This window comes from Haemorhous mexicanus, chromosome 5 (assembly GCF_027477595.1).
Source record: "Haemorhous mexicanus isolate bHaeMex1 chromosome 5, bHaeMex1.pri, whole genome shotgun sequence".
Taxonomy (NCBI): domain Eukaryota; kingdom Metazoa; phylum Chordata; class Aves; order Passeriformes; family Fringillidae; genus Haemorhous; species Haemorhous mexicanus.
This window is the reverse complement of record NC_082345.1, coordinates 46,466,497-46,484,530: the sequence shown is the minus strand read 5'-3', so window position 1 is coordinate 46,484,530 and position 18,034 is coordinate 46,466,497. Positions and strand designations below refer to the sequence as shown.

Below are 18,034 nucleotides of genomic sequence, written 5' to 3'. Positions count from 1 at the left end.
CATGTGTCTGCGAAGACAGCTTCAGAAAAAAATAAAGCATGTCCAAAACATTCCCATCATTTAATATTTTCTGTGATGAAAAAGCAGTGAAATCTCCAGTATAGGAACTGGTAGAGCTGTCTGAGCAAGTACCTTTGAACTCTCTGAGCTGAAATTAAGTGGGCTTTGTTCATTTGCCTTCCTTAACATTTCCATGTAGTTGGTACTTTTTATCTGTTTGTTTTTTTTCTTTTATTCTCTGGGAAATACAAAGCAGCATGTTCTTCTTGCTGTAATGATGTGGAGACCAAACGAAAGTCTGGAAATGAAGATGGTCATGGCCATGCAAAACTTTCTTTAACAGCCTCTTCAGTGTCTTTTACCACCCATCAGTTTCAGATATTCCAACCACACATGAGTAAGCAGAATGGCTCATGTGAACCTTCTCCATCAGCTTCAGTACAAAGTCAGACAGCTTAAAATGGTGCCAAAAGCTTGTTATTTCCATCTCAGGAAGCTAAAAATAGACTTTAAAGTCCCCAATTTTATTCATAAATGTAAAATTGTCATGAAACAACGTGAGCCATAGGAATCTGCTGCTAGTCACGTTCCAGCTGACAACTTAATCTATTCCTAATTATTGTTCCATAATATTTATTGTTGGGTTTCTAATTTATAGGGCAGTTAATGTGAAAGGAGCATAATTGGAAACCACAGAACTTATTTTCAAGATGGAATTTTGTTGCTATCACACTACTAAAAAGAAAGAAGATAGGTTGCAAGTTTCTTACCTATAAAACTTCTAAAAACTGCTAAAATAATTATGATTAATGATATTTCTCCAAAGGGTGACACGTTTGTATAATGCTAACATGTAGAGTGCTAATAAAATAGTGCAAGAATTTAAAAATCAGAAACTTCTTGGATCAGAAAAATGTAGGATATAGAATGTGAAAGAAGACCCACTCAAACTAATCAAATAGTCTAACAACAGTTAGAAAAACAAGAATGACCAGAGGCAAAAGGTATTTTAGTTCTATTTCAGAATCTTCCTACAGCAGAATGTGTACTGTGAAATATTTTATTAAGGGCAGCCATATGTATGGTGTCTGTGCTGACTGGACATTTTGCTGTAAAAATAGTATAGATGTGTAAATACTATATATTTAGAATGTCATATAAGAATTTTGGCAGAGAAATGCCCTTCATAAAATAGCACCCTTCAGAAATATCCTGCTTATTGCTGAAATGAGGACTTTTATGATGCTATGGCCTAAAAAAACATATCTAAATATGCCTTGGTTTGCTTGTGTATGCCCTTTTAACTGATACTAATTTTCCATTTGAAGTACTTGGTTCTTTGCTTCAGTAACATTTCTGCAGCAGCAGAGTATCTTCAGCTCTTTGTCAGCCTCCTATCTAGAAGCACTTTCTTACTGCCCATTTCTGTTTTCTAGTATTTTGAATTTATTTTGCACGTGAAAATTGCAGTGGAGTTGTGGCAGTATAGGGACAATGCAGATTGCCAGAATGTTGGCATACTTTGAGCTTTCTCACTGACTCCCAAAGAAGGTTTTTAGATCATTTTTTGTAACCAGAAGCATCAATGGAGAAAAACCCATGGAGGACAAAATTAATCTTTGAGCTTGTACAAAAAAAGTCTTAAGCCATGAGATCCTTTGTTTATTTATTAGGTAATGTTCTTTCATTATAGGGATGGGAAGATATTCAGTGAGACAAATCTGAGGATGGCATGCTGCTGGGAGGCAGGTGGCACACAGGACAGTAAGAGGGGGGTAGACAGTCCAGTGTAATAGATTTCCCTGCCTTAGAGACTGGGGCAAGAGCTTGAGCCTGGGAATGCTGACTGCATTTGGCTTTGCAGTCTGCAAACTATATGCTGTAAAGTCTTTGTGGCACTGGGACCTATGTCCCAGTTTAATTTTTTCAGGGTGTTAGTCTTTGCCAGTCAGATCATAAGAGGACAGACAGGCAAAAGTACCTTTTCTTATGTATAAATTAATATTTTTGTACTTGCATGTGTAGTCACCAAAATGTGACTGCCACTTTTAAGTGTTCTATTAAAAATCCACCAATAAAATAAACTAACGTAATTTTAAAAACTTGAATCCATCAAGTCATTTATTTTTTCAAAAGCCTACATCCTCCTTTTTCTCCTTGTAGAAAGGCTTAATAGAAGTATCTGACAGAGGAAGTATGCAGATATGTAGATATCTATCTATCATATATGACACAGGAAATCAAACATCAATTTGCTGTTTTTATGCTACCTTGATTGTTATGCTGAAACAGCTAACAAATAATCATGTTTTGAATTCTTTTAATCAATTGTATGCAAGTTGCAAGTAACAGCTATAAATATGTTCTGTTTACCATCACTGGTAATTCTCAGCTTTTTGTGTGGTTTTGTTTTGGGCTTTGTGAGGTTTTTGGTAATTGTGTCAGAAATATAAGAAGCAATTTTACTGAAAATCATAGAAATATTGCTTTTTTATAGTGACTGGGGCTATAACTTTTAATACTAGCCATGGCTAAAGAACTGAGACTGAAGGATCTGATTCTGCAGTCAGTCCTTCCATAGCCTGATGCCCAGCTTGCCTGCAAATTCTGTGTATAAATTGTTCCCAGGATTATCCCAGATATTTCATAGCCTTATTTTTGTATTGAAAATTATTGATAGCAGACACATCTGTGTGGAAAGCCAGGGATTGGTAGCTTTGCAATACTGGATTCAAGAGCTGTTCAGATTTATGTCCAACATTATTGGAACCCAGAAGTTTTATGGGTGAAGATACATTACCAGAGGCATCTGACACAGAGAACCTTCATTTAACAGTGACAATCACCTTCCTGTTTGAAGACCAGTACAGAAGAAGCCCCAATGAATCAGCAGTTGATAGAGCATCATTTAGAGCAATGAAAAACTCCAGTCTTCTCATGCTAAACTTAATTGAACTGCTGACTGCTGAATACAGGGTTGCAACAAATCCATATTTTCAAAACGAGCACAAGAAGCACAAGGGTGTACAATGCATAGATGGCAGGCCTGGGTCATAAAAATGAAAGCAATGTGCTGTGGTCCCTCAAAATTAATCTGCCTGTGTCTCAGGAGGCCAAAGCACATTAGAACAGCTGCCTGTGGACCAAAGCTAAGTGTGTGCAGATGGCATTGCAGTCCCCTGAGTAGACACGCTGCCTTGTACTGGTGACAGTTTTGAGTTTTCCTTGCTGGACACTAGCATTGCTCCATGGTGGACCAAAGGTTTTTGAAGACTTATATAAAGTGTCTTCACATGTTTATCCAATGAGATAGTAAGGCTTGTAAATCACTAAGCAATTTTTCATTGCTCCTCACTGTTTCTTCAGTGATTCACATGGCAGCACTGGATTCTGTGAACTATCTTAATTACTCATGAATGTGAAAAATCTAAAGACTCCTCAAATTAGGAGTATTTTATATTTAATAACTTCAGATAGTATCTAATTTCTGCCTGTCTCTCAAGCATATGATGACACTGGGGTCTTAGATGTGAACCTTCTGCTCCTGGAAGTTGTGTCTTTGGTCTGCCTTGGCTTGGTTCTTGTCCTGGGGGTTGGTAGTTTGTCTTACTTGAGCAGCTGTTTGAATTCCCTTTCAAACACTTCAGTAATTAATAGTCAGTCTGAGATTTCCTATGAAATATCCTGGTTTAAGGCTGTAGTTTTCTTTAATCTAGGGATAATCTATCTGTCAGTGTCAATCCTTCTGTTTTTTGAAGGTAGTGTGAAGAGCTCTGAATTGGATCTCCATTCTTTTGCAACTATACATTATTATGTCAATTTGCTAAGCTTATTTCAACTCATACTCTCATTTTTAGTATTATATCTTTTCCACACTTCTCACACTCTGTCTTCCATCTCACTCTCTTTCTAGAATCTCTTTCAGTCATCTTTGACTGTCTATTTTCTTGTTTCATATTCCTGTCAAAAAATGAAAAAGGTTTTCAAAGCTGATAAGGGTCTTTATTAAATTTTGGATTTGCATAGGATTCAGGAGGCCCTATAGCAAGCTAAAATGCCTGTATATACTGTATTTTTACATGAAAAATGCTTCATAGTAGACCTAAGGTCATATCAATTTTAGCTAATCTAGATCTGTAATCATATTTCATTATTCATCTGTTATAAAATGGTTTTGCCAATATACAGAGAGGAGCTGCAATTTTAATAAAACTGTTCACAGACATTACTAGTTTTCAAGCATATATAGATGAATTTTATACGCTTATATAAATAAACCTTAAAAATTCTGTTCCAATTTTTCAGCCAACTGACATGGATTTTTTCATGAGATTCCTGCTTATGTGACAAAAGAAATCAGGGAATATGTATTGCAGCTTTCTGCATTATACATACATTGAGCATCACCACTTATATTTGCCATTTATGCTTGAAGTGGTTCCACGTTAATTTGGCTAGGTAGTATTAAACCAGCAGTATGCCTCCTAGGTTAACATCCACCTGGCTTAAAATGCAAGTGCATCAGCCCAAGCTTAGTTTTCAACAGACTGTCTTACAACTGGAATCAGAGTGGAGTTGTCAGGTGCAGTCTCACAGTGCTCTCATATAAATGGGCTACATAGTCCTGGGCTGAGTAATTTGAAAAAAAAATGTTTTTTGAGCAAGAACTTAGGATTGACAGTGAGAATTCAGAGGCATCAAAACTGTAGTCTAAGGACTGGTTCAAAGGTGACTTAATATAGTCAAGGCAGGGAGGATGAAACCTTAATAAAGCAGAACACACATATTTGTTAGAGAGGTGATGTAATTTAAAGTAAATCAGCTGTAGATATAAATTTTCTTCAACTATTGCAGTAGTAAATATCCAGTAAAGATAGTATCTTTATCTTTTCCAACTAAAGTGATTTTTTTGTCTCATATCACTTGAGAATATGTAGTTACTATTTGAGAACACTAATACTCTAACTGAATCTTTGCCCTCTCTTTACAGTTATAAGGTAAAGATATAATTCTTTAAAGTCCTTCTGTTTATGCTTATAGAGCTTTTGTTTCTCATTTCGCAACAAAAATTTCTAGAAGATATTTAGAAAATATGATGTGGGCTCTGAAGGGCAGATTTACATTTCCCCAAAATGTGGTGGCTCCCTCCTTGTGCCAAGAGAGAAAGGCAAACAGCTGGAGCTCAGCCAAATGGTCTACTCAGAAAAGCCCAAATGATAATGCTCCTGGGTTATGTTAATATCATAAGGGAGGCATATATAAACATAGCATGAATAGAATAAAGGTGATTTCAGATTGTACATCAAAGCTAGTTCAAGCATGTAAATATACTCTGCATTTCATTTCCTGAGAACTCTGGGAGAAAAATCAGAACTACTTTGTCCAAGAAAATGATCAAAACACCTGATCTAGGTGAATAAAAGGGGTAACTAAACAAAACAGTCAGAAGATAAGGGATAAATATTTTACTAAACACAGTATTTTGGTTTTTAGAGGCAAAAAGGTCAAAGTTTTAACTCAAAATAAGACAGTTGTGTTATATATTCTCCATGGCATTATACTTAACTTAAAATAGCTTAGCAGCTTCACTGGAAGCAGCTTACCGTCATTATTAGTATAGAATTTGCAGATATTGGAGAACATCCATTATTGTTTTGTAAGAAAGAATTTAATATACTAATTATAAACCTTTCAAAAATCATGGCAAGAGAAATGGACAAAGTCTAAGAAAGATGTTGTGAAGTCAACTGGTTTTCAACTAAATACCAGCCAGACAATTTTCAACAGAAGGTGCATGGTCTTAAGCAAAACACTGATTAAAATACTTCATCAAGTAAGCCGAGATGACAAACAAGACCAGCTGTAGAGCAAAGATTGTACCATATCAGCTGTGCACACAGTGTGGCTCAGCCTTGAGAAATGTCCACATGGGAAGTAGTAATTGACCACAAATTGTTGCTCAAAAGAGAATCTGATAAAAAAATCTGCTTTACACCATGTTGATAAAGCAGCATTTTTTAATTTGAAACATCTGAACATTTAAGCAAACTAACTTTCCCTTTCATGTAAAGTTGGTCTCCTTGAGCTTTTTCTCCTTTGTTCTTTTTTTGAAAGAATGTATTGGTTTTCCCTACAGTGTTTCTTATGAATATGTATAAGGCAAAAGTATGTTTTAATGAGTGACCATTAGCTGATTTCCCTTGGTCTTGTATGTAGACAGTAGATAAAAAAGCCAAACATGACTAACTAATGGCAAATAACTGTGCAGCCATGATCTAATGTTGCTTGTTTTCTTCTGAGTGGCATCAATCCTGCTTTCCCACGGGATGAATGTTTGCAGATGGATAGTGATGCATAAGAAACCAAAAAGAAAACCTGAAAAAAATAATCTTGATTCTTTGTTTATATAAGAGATATTAAATTTCAAATGAAAGTGTACCAGGGGCTGAAAAACAACTGTATTTTAAGGATTGTGTTCTCAAGTGTGCTTGAAAGTGGAACAAATTTCTTTCCATTCTTTTTGAATGTTCTTTGCCCAGAGGTCCTGGTATTCTTTCACTTCTTATTGAACAAAACCAACCAAGGTACAAAGTTCTGCCTATGCTCAGTATCTAAGCATTTTGGTTAAAGACTGCTATTTTCTATAGCCAAGGGCATGTGAGAATGCAGTGTTCCTACCAATCATTTCTAGCAATCATTGACTTCCCAGTCTGCAAAACCTCTTATCTACTTACTGTCAAATTGGCTGTGGAACATATTTCAGCACAAGTCCAGAAGGGAGTGTAAAATTCTGTCCCTAGAGATACTGCGATTTCTCTCAGCTCTCTTTTTGCTGTGCTTCCTTTTCTGAAATCCTCTCTAGCAACCCAACAAGTACTTACGAATTCTTCACAAACCCTTATCCCCTGTGTGTCTTCAATATTCTTCCCAAACAAGGATCAGTGTGAAACATTTTCAGTTGTATGCATTAATGTTTAATAACCAGCTACCCCTTTGGTGCTTGCTGTACAAAAAAATATCAATATTTGGAGCTGTTAAAATTTGTAATATTTTTCCTTGACTCGAAAGTAGCAGCAATTTTATCTGAAAGCCCAAGTGGAGTTTTGTGTGGTGTAAGAGTGTCTTATCCTCTGTTTTATTTGAAGGCTTCAAATTTGGTGGAGAGTCTACAAAAACATGAACCTTAAAACCTGAATGAAAATAAAATGAAACTTAATGGTGATATCTTTCTTAATTTGATATATCTGAGATAAGCCAATCAGACAATTTTAAGGGAATAGTATTATCACTTGAAATCCTCAAGGCCTTGAATATTATGATTTTTTAATAGAGACAACTTTAGTTATGATCTCAATTTTTTAAACTAATCCCAAAAGTTCCCTATTCAGGGAATAGGGACATTCATTTTGTGTTCTTCTTTCAGCACTCGGAATTCCTTGAGCAATGCCAATACAGTTTAAGAGAAATCATTATTTCTCAGCTTTCTAATAAGATGCTACATCCTCTTGTGAATTTCTGATGGGTATTTTTACATTTTAATTATAATCTGAGTTGTTAAAAAATTGCCTAGGTTTTCTTAAAGAACATAATCCAACAGGAAAAATAATTGACTGACTTTTCAAAACAAAATATTTGTTATTCAGAATAGCAAATGACTTTGCAACAGAGTCTGGAGATTTTCTTCTGTTGGAGTGAAACTGGTACTAATCACCTTCCACTGAATACCTTCCATGAGTACTCTTTATTCTGGAAGTAAGACCAAAGTAATTCTTTACCATTTAAAGAGGATTGAACAAAACTGTGGCCATGCTTGCACCTCAAGTGCAGAATTGCACAGGAAATGGGGACAAATAGAAGGATTTATAACGTGTTGATGGATTATGTTCTCAGTGTGGTTGTAGCTTCAGTATAAAAATATAATTAAAAGCAATTAATGATGCTGCCATAAATCTGTCAAAGGACCAGCAGCTGCACATAAATATTATTCTAGTTGTATAATCCTTTACAGTATGATAAAGAAAATATGGGAAAGAGCCAATGAAAGGTTTTTCAGAAGAGCTTCATGATTTTTTTCAGGTTGTTTTCCAGTAAGAGTTTACATGAGAAACTTGTTTTGTGCAGAATTTCTCTCATTCTCTATTTAGACTGAAAATATTGTCGTGTAGTAGCTGTGTTTGCCTTGAGTGCAGAACAGAAAAAGCCATGTAAAGGAAGTTTCAAGTTCCCCTTTACCTGCTCCAGGAATGAAATGGATTGAAACCACTCTGAGCTGTCAGTACATCACAGCCTTGAATCAACTGGAAAAGCAGCATGGTGCCAGCAGCATGGAGGTGGATTTTCATTTAATTAGGTGCCTTGTTCTGGCAGGAGGAGACAGGCGAGTGTCTCAGCAGAGTGGCCTGTGTGCCTCCTGCTCTTTGCCAGGGGCATCCCAGAGTTCACATGGTTCTCCTGTGGTTATGTGCCTGGGTGCAGAGAGGTGGAAGGCAGAGAGCAAACATCAGAGCTTGAAATCACATTCTTCATTCAAACACATTCGTTTGTTTTTACTAGGTTCTGCATTATGTAGACACCAATAGAGAATTTTGAAAGATATGCTTTTGTAACTGATATTTACCCTATTTAGCTGTTGATCTAGAACAAACTGTGTAAAGTGAAATCAATTCCCAAAAATCAAGACAGAATCACCAATTGTATCTCACATTCACTCATTCATAACAAGATACTCCCTCTTTAGTCCCTAAGTGGAAGTTAATGGCAACCTCCCAAATAATTAATTGGAAATATGCTATTGTCACAAAGGTTACTTTTTTGCTTCGTCACATGTCCCCAAATCACATTAACACTGTGTACTCAAGTGTTGGACAAGTGTTATTTATACATTTGTTATTTATACATTTGTTGTTCTTCTTTCATACCTTAACTCACAAAATATACATTATTTATACATTATATTATACATTTATACGTTTATTTGTTGTTCTTCTTTCATCCCTTAACTCACCAAATATAAGTAAAAAGTATTTGTGGGAAAGGAGAAGGCTTGTGAAAGGCACCAAGTCACATGTGTGTTGTCACTTTTTTCTGAAGAGCAAGAACTTCAAAACTACAATTGTCAGAACAGCAAATGCTGACCTCCTGGCACTTAAAACATAGACTACACAGACGTTGCAGTGACAGTTTGCAACTCTAACTGTGAGTCTCTGAGGGTATCATGATACAAATAAAAATGATGGCACTGCTCAAGAGTAATAGCTAATGGCCCATGCAGAAAGCTGTCTGCATCTGTTAGAGCACATGGGTACGTGCCAGCGCTACTGAGAAAATTGTTAGAAGGAGGTGTTGAAAGAAGATAGGCCTGAAATTAAATTTGATCAGTAGAAACCTTTGTCTTGTGAACCTCCTTCATGTCTTGGGAGCTGATATTTATTCCATGCCTGAGCTGGTATTCTGCTCTACAGCAGGTACTCTGGTAAGCTTCCTATTTGCAAAGTCCAGAAGAACTGTCTTTAGAGACATAACTACTCCTTGTCAATGTGCCCAGAATGGCTGGCAATCTATCCAGAGCAGCTCAGCATCTGTGTTGTATGTGCCAAATAAAACCAGAATTTTTTCCCAGTTTTTTATTGCTGCAGATAGTGACTTCCCTGAATTCTATGTTCTATATGGGACCAGGCAGTTGAACTTGGCTGTGACGGGTACATTCAGGCATCAAAAAATTTTGTCTAGGTTAAGACAGTCTCAGAGGATGAACCACACCTTAATTACTGTGTGCCACCATTTGGTGTATAGTTTCATATGTGCTAAAACAAAACCTCTGTGATTATGGGCTGTGATTGTACAGCTCAAAGCTGGGAACCTGTAAATACTGAGGTCAATGAGGAAATGCTCGCATTCCTCCAATATTCCAAAATATTAGGCATCCAAACCTAATTTAAAAATTGCTATTTGAACTTTGCAAAAAAAATCCTTTTCAGCATGAACTCATTTTGAACCTTCTGCCATAGGCTACCTCTGTACTAATCAGGGGCTGGCTCAATTCTTTCTTCTTTGGTGCTTTGGTTTGTAGATAGCTGTACAATGTAATTCACAGGAATAAAGAAAGGATAGATAAGTTGTAAAGAGTCTGATTCTGCAGCTACAGAAGATGGGGAGACTTGAAGGCTGCTACTTTGCCTAGGTGTGTCTTTAGAATTAAAGTCAATGGATAATGCCTGTGGCACTGGTTAAGATATAAGCACTGTTAGATCCATGCCTAAAATTTGGCACACTGATTTGACTGCTTTAAGCAATAATCTACCTCACAGAAGAAAACCAATGCACCTTTGGTATCATTCCCTAGACAACTCTGCAGTTTTAGACTCAGAAATACAGAAACACATCCTGCGGAAACATAGGAAAGTACTTCTGTCTCTGATATTTGCATTGGTTGGCTCTGCTCCCTAGGCTGGGTTACCCTTTTGTGATGTGACTTCTCCATTCTCTAAAATCCTTTGCTTGATCCCTCTAGGACCTGCCAAAAGAACTCTAAAGATTCTCTAAGTATCTCTGTCTGAAACAGCCTACATTTCATGCACAGGATGTGTGAATACAGTTCTTTCCTATGATAAAACCTCATCGCCTATGAGCCATCACATATGTCATTAATTGGGTTAATGACACTTGGGTGAGAAACACTTAAAAATGTAGGAAACCATGTTGGGATTTATATTGTCAGACTTCCTGTGCCAGCAGTGTGATCATCTGAGCAGGTTCTGATTTACAGTGAAGAAAAATAGGTACATCTTTACAACAGAACCTATTTGGAAGTGAATTTCACTCCAGAAATGTTTTTTTCTTTTCACTGACATTAAAAAGAATCTACATTGATTTAGATGCATGTGCCATTGCACCAAACATGGCATGACTTCTGTCTCTGGCCTTTCACCTGAATCACCAAGCTCTCTAAATGAGTAAAGCAAGCTTTCCTGCCATGACAACCTGAAATGGAACTGAGCTGAATGCCTTAAATGAAAATCATGATGTGGCTTTCTGTCTTGCACTTTGTCTCTAATATGTGACATTACCCAGACCTCTGCCTCTGCATTTGTAACACTAATAAGGAAGCTGCAAAGCAAGGAAAAAAGTCTTCTGAAATGTGCTGTCAATGATTATATAAACAGCAAGTGCTTGCCACATGGCAGCCAGGACATTTTGTTGCACATGTACAGTGATTTGTGTGCACAGTAGGGACTTGAAACATGTTAGGAAATGAAATGGCACAGCTTAGAGATTTTCTGCAGAAGCTCTGCTTCAATTGTAAAATTGATCCTAAACAGTTACTTATATGTATGAACTGTCAAGGAATTTCCAGTTAAAAGAATTTTTTTTCTTAAATTTTATTTTTTTTTTTAAAGATTTGGCTTTTAAGAAAATCAAAATCTATTTAGAAATTATTTCTGCTGGTATTGGAATACAAAGTATAATTTCCAGAATAAGTTGAATAGACTTAAAATAATTGCAGACCAATTTCTCCCTAACTCACCTTTTGATATCTGGTTTTTTTACCAGAAATTAATAATGGGTAGATGTTGGCTTTGTGGAGCATTCTGTCCTAAATGAATTTGGAAATTGAAAGGAAATGCTGTCAGAAGTGATTTTTCTGAAGTTGAACCTAAAGTGTATATATTTTTAGTTGTTGCCATCTTGTTGAGTTGTTATCCCAGCATGGATTGCACAGAACCAATTATGACTATATTCAGAACCAAATCAAGACATTCCAGCTAAAAAAGAAGAGGCTTGCTGCTTCCTCAGTGGGTGGAGAAATAAATTTGCATGGATCAGTAAAGATAGCATTAATTAACATGTCTCCTCCATGTTTATGCAGAAGAAGTTCTTTAACTGGTTTTGGTGAATAGTTGGGTGAAAGACAGTACACATGTCCAAATGTTGTGGACTGGGAGAATAAGAGCTCATAAGAGCAATACTTAAAGCATGGTGGGAAATATGCAAATGCACAAAATTGTACTGGAGACCATTGTGGGAGCCACAAAAGTGAACCATAATATTCTTTATCACCTATATTGGTTACTGAATTGGGACAGCAATTTAAAGTTGTTTTTCAGGATTTACTTATTGTTAGAACAGTACTTGTTCGTAATACAAGAACAATGTTCTGGCTCTGATTCAAATGAGAAAACAATAGAAAGTATATTGAAGGGGCCATTTTGTCTCTGTGATTGTTGTTGCTTTGAAAATGCAAATATGAAAAGGATTCATTGCAATTAAATGGAAGGAGAAGTAGCCTAAAAGAAGCTTTATTTTTTGTAGGGTAGAAATCAACTAAATTAGGAATGTTCCAAAATAAAGGAAGCAGACTAAACTTTAAAATCTAGTAGTGTATTTACAGCTGACTAATAATATTTAGCTTGAAAAATATCGCCCTCCTTATAGATCTGTAAGCCTAATTACAAATATTTGCTAAATTTGTTTTCAAACACACATATTTTGTTTATTCCAAAATGTAGCAGAGGGGATTGAAATAAATTAACAGTTATTTCAGAAGAATGTGTAACAAACTTCTTGACACTACTGCTCAACTGCCAAAACAATTTCAGAATTAAAAGAAGCATTGCATATTATCATGTGTAAGCTGTGTAACAGTTGAGATATGATCACAGAATCACAAGGGTTGGAAGGGACTTCTGGAGACCACCTAGTCCAAGCTCCTATCAAAACAGTCACCTAGAGCAGATGACGCAGGAATGTGTCCAGGTGGGTTTGGAATGTCTCCAGAGTGGGGAGACCTCCACAACCTTCCTGGGCCTTTTCCAGTTCTCTGCAACCCTCTGTGAGAAGTTCCTCCTCATGTTGAGGTAGAACTACTTTTTTCTCAGTTTATGGTTATTGCTCCTTGTCCTACCACTGGGCACCGCTGAAAAGAGTCTGGCACCATCCTCTTGGCACCTGCCTTTGAGATATTTATATGTATTGAGATCCCCCTTAGTCTTCTCCAGACCAAACAGGTCCAGCTCCCACAGTGTCTCCTCATAAGATGAGATGCTCCAGACCCCTCATCATCACTGTGCAGGGTGATGATGAGGGGTCTGGAGCATCTCAGTAGGTCTCTCCAGTAGGTCTTTGCCTTTGTGAACTGTGGAGCCCAGAACTGACACAGCACTCCAGATGTGGCCTCACTAGGGCCAAATGGAGAGGCAAGATCACCTCCCTCAGCCTGCTGCCCACACTCTTCCCAATGCACTCCAGGGTACCATTGGCCCTCCTGGCCACAGGAAGACTGCTGGCTCACAGTCAGCTTGCACCTTCCAGGTTCCCCATAGTCCTTCTCCACAGAGCTGCTTCCAGGAGGTCAGCCCCAGCCTGTTCTGGCACTTGGGGTTAATCCTCCCCAGGTGCAGGATCCTGATTTGCCTTCTCTGAACCTCATTAGGATTCTTTCTGCCGCGCTCTCCAGCTTACCAAAGTCCCACTGAATGGCAGCAGAGCTTTCAAGTGTATCAACCACCCCCCACAGTTTTACATCATCTGCAAACTTGCTGAGGTTTATGACACTTTGGTGAGACACACTAAAAAATGTAGGAAACCATGTTGGGATTTATGTTATCAGGCTTCCAGTGCCATTCTATCCCTTTGTCCACATTGCTGTAGTATTGATCCCTGAGGAACACCACTGACTACAGGCTTCCAACTGGATCCTACTTCTCTGACCACAACCCTCTGAGTTCTGCCATTCACCAGTTCTTGATCCACCTCACTGTGCATTCATCTAACCCACAATTTCTGAGCTTATCCATGATGGTACTATGGGAAATAGAGTCAAAAGCCTTGCTGGAGTAGAGACAGACAACATCAGCTATTCTCCTCTCATTGACCCATCCTGTCACGCCATCATAGAGGAGTATCAGATTGGTCACCATCCACAGAAGACAATTTTCTCCCAGAAATCCAGATGGAAAAAGCATAAAAACATTTTCCCTATAGGTTACTTTTATACATGAAGTGAACAGCTCCATAGCTTTAACATATTTCAAAGAAGAGAAAAGTGATGGATAGAAACTTTTAATGACTGAGTACTAAATGTTTGGTATATGATCACTGTGGTGTAGTACAGCACTTAAAGACTGAGATATGATAAAGAATTGATGTGCAGTTAGTGGGACACCTATATATAGCTCTTACCTAAAAGCACATAACAGCAAGGCAAGGGAAGTGTATCCCCTCAGCGGTGTGCATTAGCTCTCATTGACTTCACACTCTGACTTCAGAAAACATAATTACTTCAACCTGATTTAGCCCCTGCTTTTTCTAGAAATAATACTCACATACTTTTCAGAAACACACAGGCAGTGTTCAGTCTTTGCAAAGCTATTGATGGATTCTTTTGATGAGGAATGCAATGTTCATAACCTTGCCATGGGAAACTGCCCTCTGGCCTGTCCTGTCACTATGGCATCCTTACAATTTCTAAAAGAACTTAGAATTTATGATATTTATTCTTACCAATGAAATGCCCCAGTTGCAGGACTGAAAAGAATGTTTCTTGTTTTGAGTTTGGTGTGAGTGGAGATGGGCAAGTTATGCATGATTTAAAGGCTGAGTGTCAAGTGAAACTAATGTAGTGCTACTTACAAAGAGGTTTATGATTTAAAATAAGATATTTAAAATGGTAAGATTATAAAAATTGAAAAAATTAAAACTTTTAATACTTGAATCATGTATTTGACAGTGGTAGATAGGTATATTTTGTCAAATGCAGTTATCCAGGATACTCCATTTTCCAGCAATAACACCATGATGTCATGTCTTTCCGGCTGAGTAGCTGCACACAAACAGCTTCTTTACTGATATTTTATGTCGGAGTCCTACTGTCCTTTAGACTTTTTGCTACTCACTGCTTTATCAAAAGAATACAAAAAATATTTCATATTTCACGATTTGGTTAGTTTTGTCAGGCTTTTCTTGTGGATCTTGGATTCTTCTACCTACTGTTGAATTCTGGAGGTCTGCTATTACCCTGTTTTGATGATTTGTCCAAGTATGAATAAAGCAATGAAAATTCTCTGTTAAGGGTTTGTCTCCACTTCATGAATATTGCAGTGTAGAATATATTGTGATATAAAGCCCAGAAGAAACAGTTTCTGCAGCTGCCTATATGAAGAAGTGCTACTATCAAACCAACTGATGTTTATAGTTTTATATTTCTACATTTCTAAAATGCAGCCTGTCAGATGAAAACAGCTTGGCCAGCAGCCTGTGCTGCATCAGTTTTCTGTGGGTTATCCCTTTGTGCTCTGAAGATGATGATAGCATAGTTCCTGCTAGTGGAGTATTTGGATGATACTTTGTAGGCGTGACCAAAGTGTAAGGCAATTTTCTTTTGTTGTTGTTGTTGTTTTGGGGTTTTTTTTGTATTTTTGTTGGGTTTTTTTTGGTTGTTGTTGTTGTTGTTTTTCTTTTCTTTTCAAGGAAATTTCACTTGCTGTTGATTTAAAAAGGATAAGGGATGCTTCGCCTTAGCTGACACTCCCAGTGCAGAGGTTGTCTAAATGATCCTTAAGGTGTCTTACTGCTCCACTTGGTACATCTCAGATATCTTAGGCACCTTACTATTTTGTTGGGAGGTGTTTTTGAAGTTTTTTATGATTTTGCTTTCTGCACTTCTTGTCTGAGGAGATTACTTGCTCTGAATGACTTGGAATCCCAGATTCTTTTTTCTGTGTGATACAATATAATATTACAAATTACTGTGTTATATACTGTATAATAGTATCTATCATGGGCCAGGTTGGATGGGGCTCTGAACAACCTGGTCTAGTGTAAGGTGTCCCATGGCAGGGAGGGGTTGGAACTAGAGGATCTGTAAGGTCCATTCCAACCCAAGCCTTTCTGTGGTTTGATGATTGTATCAAACATCCAAAGGATCATGTCAAAAGGAACAATTTTATTTTTCTGTAATAGAAAAATGGGAATCATAACATTTTGCTATTAATGACAGCAATATATCTTTTTTAAACCATTATGAGTTAGCCTCATAATTGATATATCATAATATGAATAGTTTATAAAGTCATATTTTATAGGGCAAAATAAAAATTAAGATGCCATAATATATACAAAACATAGTAATTATTAATGGAAATGGAGTTTTTTGTAGCATTTGTGAGACTTATAAAGTCAGGCAGTGTGTGTGATACAGCTTTGCTTTTACAATTTAATATAGTGTAACTGTTTCTCTCATGAGACACTAAATAAAATGAAAATGTATACATTGTCTGTAGTTGGGGCCATTCCTTTTCGAACTGAAGCAGTGTAATTATTGATTAAAGTATATTGCATCTCCTAGTTCAAGAAAAAAATACATTACTTAATTACATTGTAAGTGGCTTTCCCTATTTTATTTTGATTATCTAAGATGCGAGCAGACATTTACTAAAGTGTCCAGTTTTTCTCTATTCCCCTGTATCAGCAATGTTTTCAAACATAGTCCAGTAAAGCAGAAATAAATGTATGCTGTCCAGGAATTACATTGTGAAATACAAATAGAGAAAAAAACCCCACACATATTTCTTTACATGAAGTTCTGCAAATTAAATTAAAATTTATATTTTTTATTTTTCTAAAAACAATGGGTATTTGATACATATTTAAAACTTGTCCACTGTATGACAGTGTTGAGTGCTTTTCTCCTGTGAGCTGTTTTCTACAGTGCCTGTCCTTGACCAAATCAGAAAATGAATTTGATTTCTCTAATGCAAAAGGTAATTGGATTTCTCTTTATGGAATGCATCCCTTTAATGACTGTCTCTGCTTTAGCCAATTTAGCTGCAACTGACCTGACATTGATCTGGTGATATGACTTTAAATAAATGCCAAAGTTGGGACATGAAAGACCAGCTATTTGATATCAGAAAGAACATCTCCTGCCTCATCTTGCCGTTTTCCTCAGAAAATATCTCCATCTCAAATGTCATTCTTATGAAACATGCTCCTTTGGTAATTGGTCATAGAGCTGCAAATTGCATCCTTCTCCCAAATATAATATTTTTCCAGAAAGCGCCTGGAGAAACTATTTTGAAACTTGAATAAAGCCTCTTGAAATAGCTGTTCCTCTTTGCAAATATTCATTACTATGTAAACTCTTCCTAAGAGGAAAGAAAAGTGTTACTAAATGAATTTAATTGAATCTTTACAGAAGTCTGAGTCAGCACTAAATATTTATTGAAATATTTATTTAGGTAATTGGGATCTTATAAAAAAAGTTCATAGCTTGCTGATCAGAGAAAAGATTTACCCACATTAAACAGTTATTAAAGGTGATATTTTAGGATATTATCTGTTCTTTGTTAAGGTTAGGTATAATGGAATAATAAAAATTCTAGAATGTGCATTTCTATTTATTTAACATAGTCATTATCCTTTGGACCCAGCCCAGGCTAATACACTGAGCACTTTTAGCCCCAAATGGACTTGAAGCCAAAATTTAGGAGTTGAATCTAATTTTAATTTACTCACTGGCCACATGTTCTCTTTGATAAACACTCTTCATGCCATTGATTGAAAGTGGTAGCTTACACTTTGGATGATAAACTGGATTTTAAAGCATCTGTGAAATTATGTGTTCAGTTTGAAGTTATTTCCTTCTGGAATCTTAAGATTTATTTTCATTTTGATCAAAACACATAGTAATTTCCAACTCTGTTACTTATCTGCATTTTGAAGCAGGTGGTCACCCCCGTTTCCTTTAGCTGATCAATTATTTCTTAAATCTTTACAAATTGATAGGCTTTCCACTCTGTCTCTTTTGCACAACAGAATTTATGAGTTTATTGTGATGTAACTTCTGGTGCTTTTTAGTACAGGTAATTTGAAGTAAATGGATATGAAATCACAGCTTCCCAAAGAAGCAGGTGCCTCAGAGGTACTCACCTCCCTCAGTGAGCTGAAAGTCATTTCTAATACTTTCATGTGCCACCCAGAAGTACTGCATCCATATGAGTCTCTGGACAGAGAAACAGATGGTCTCTTTAGACAGGAA

At 36.7% G+C, this 18,034-nt stretch overlaps 1 protein-coding gene across 7 annotated transcripts in view; it reads left to right on the top strand.

Moving 5' to 3' along the window:
- Nucleotides 1-18,034, top strand: part of TMEM117 (transmembrane protein 117) — a 179,474-nt gene that overhangs the window by 92,965 nt on the left and 68,475 nt on the right. The window lies entirely within an intron of this gene.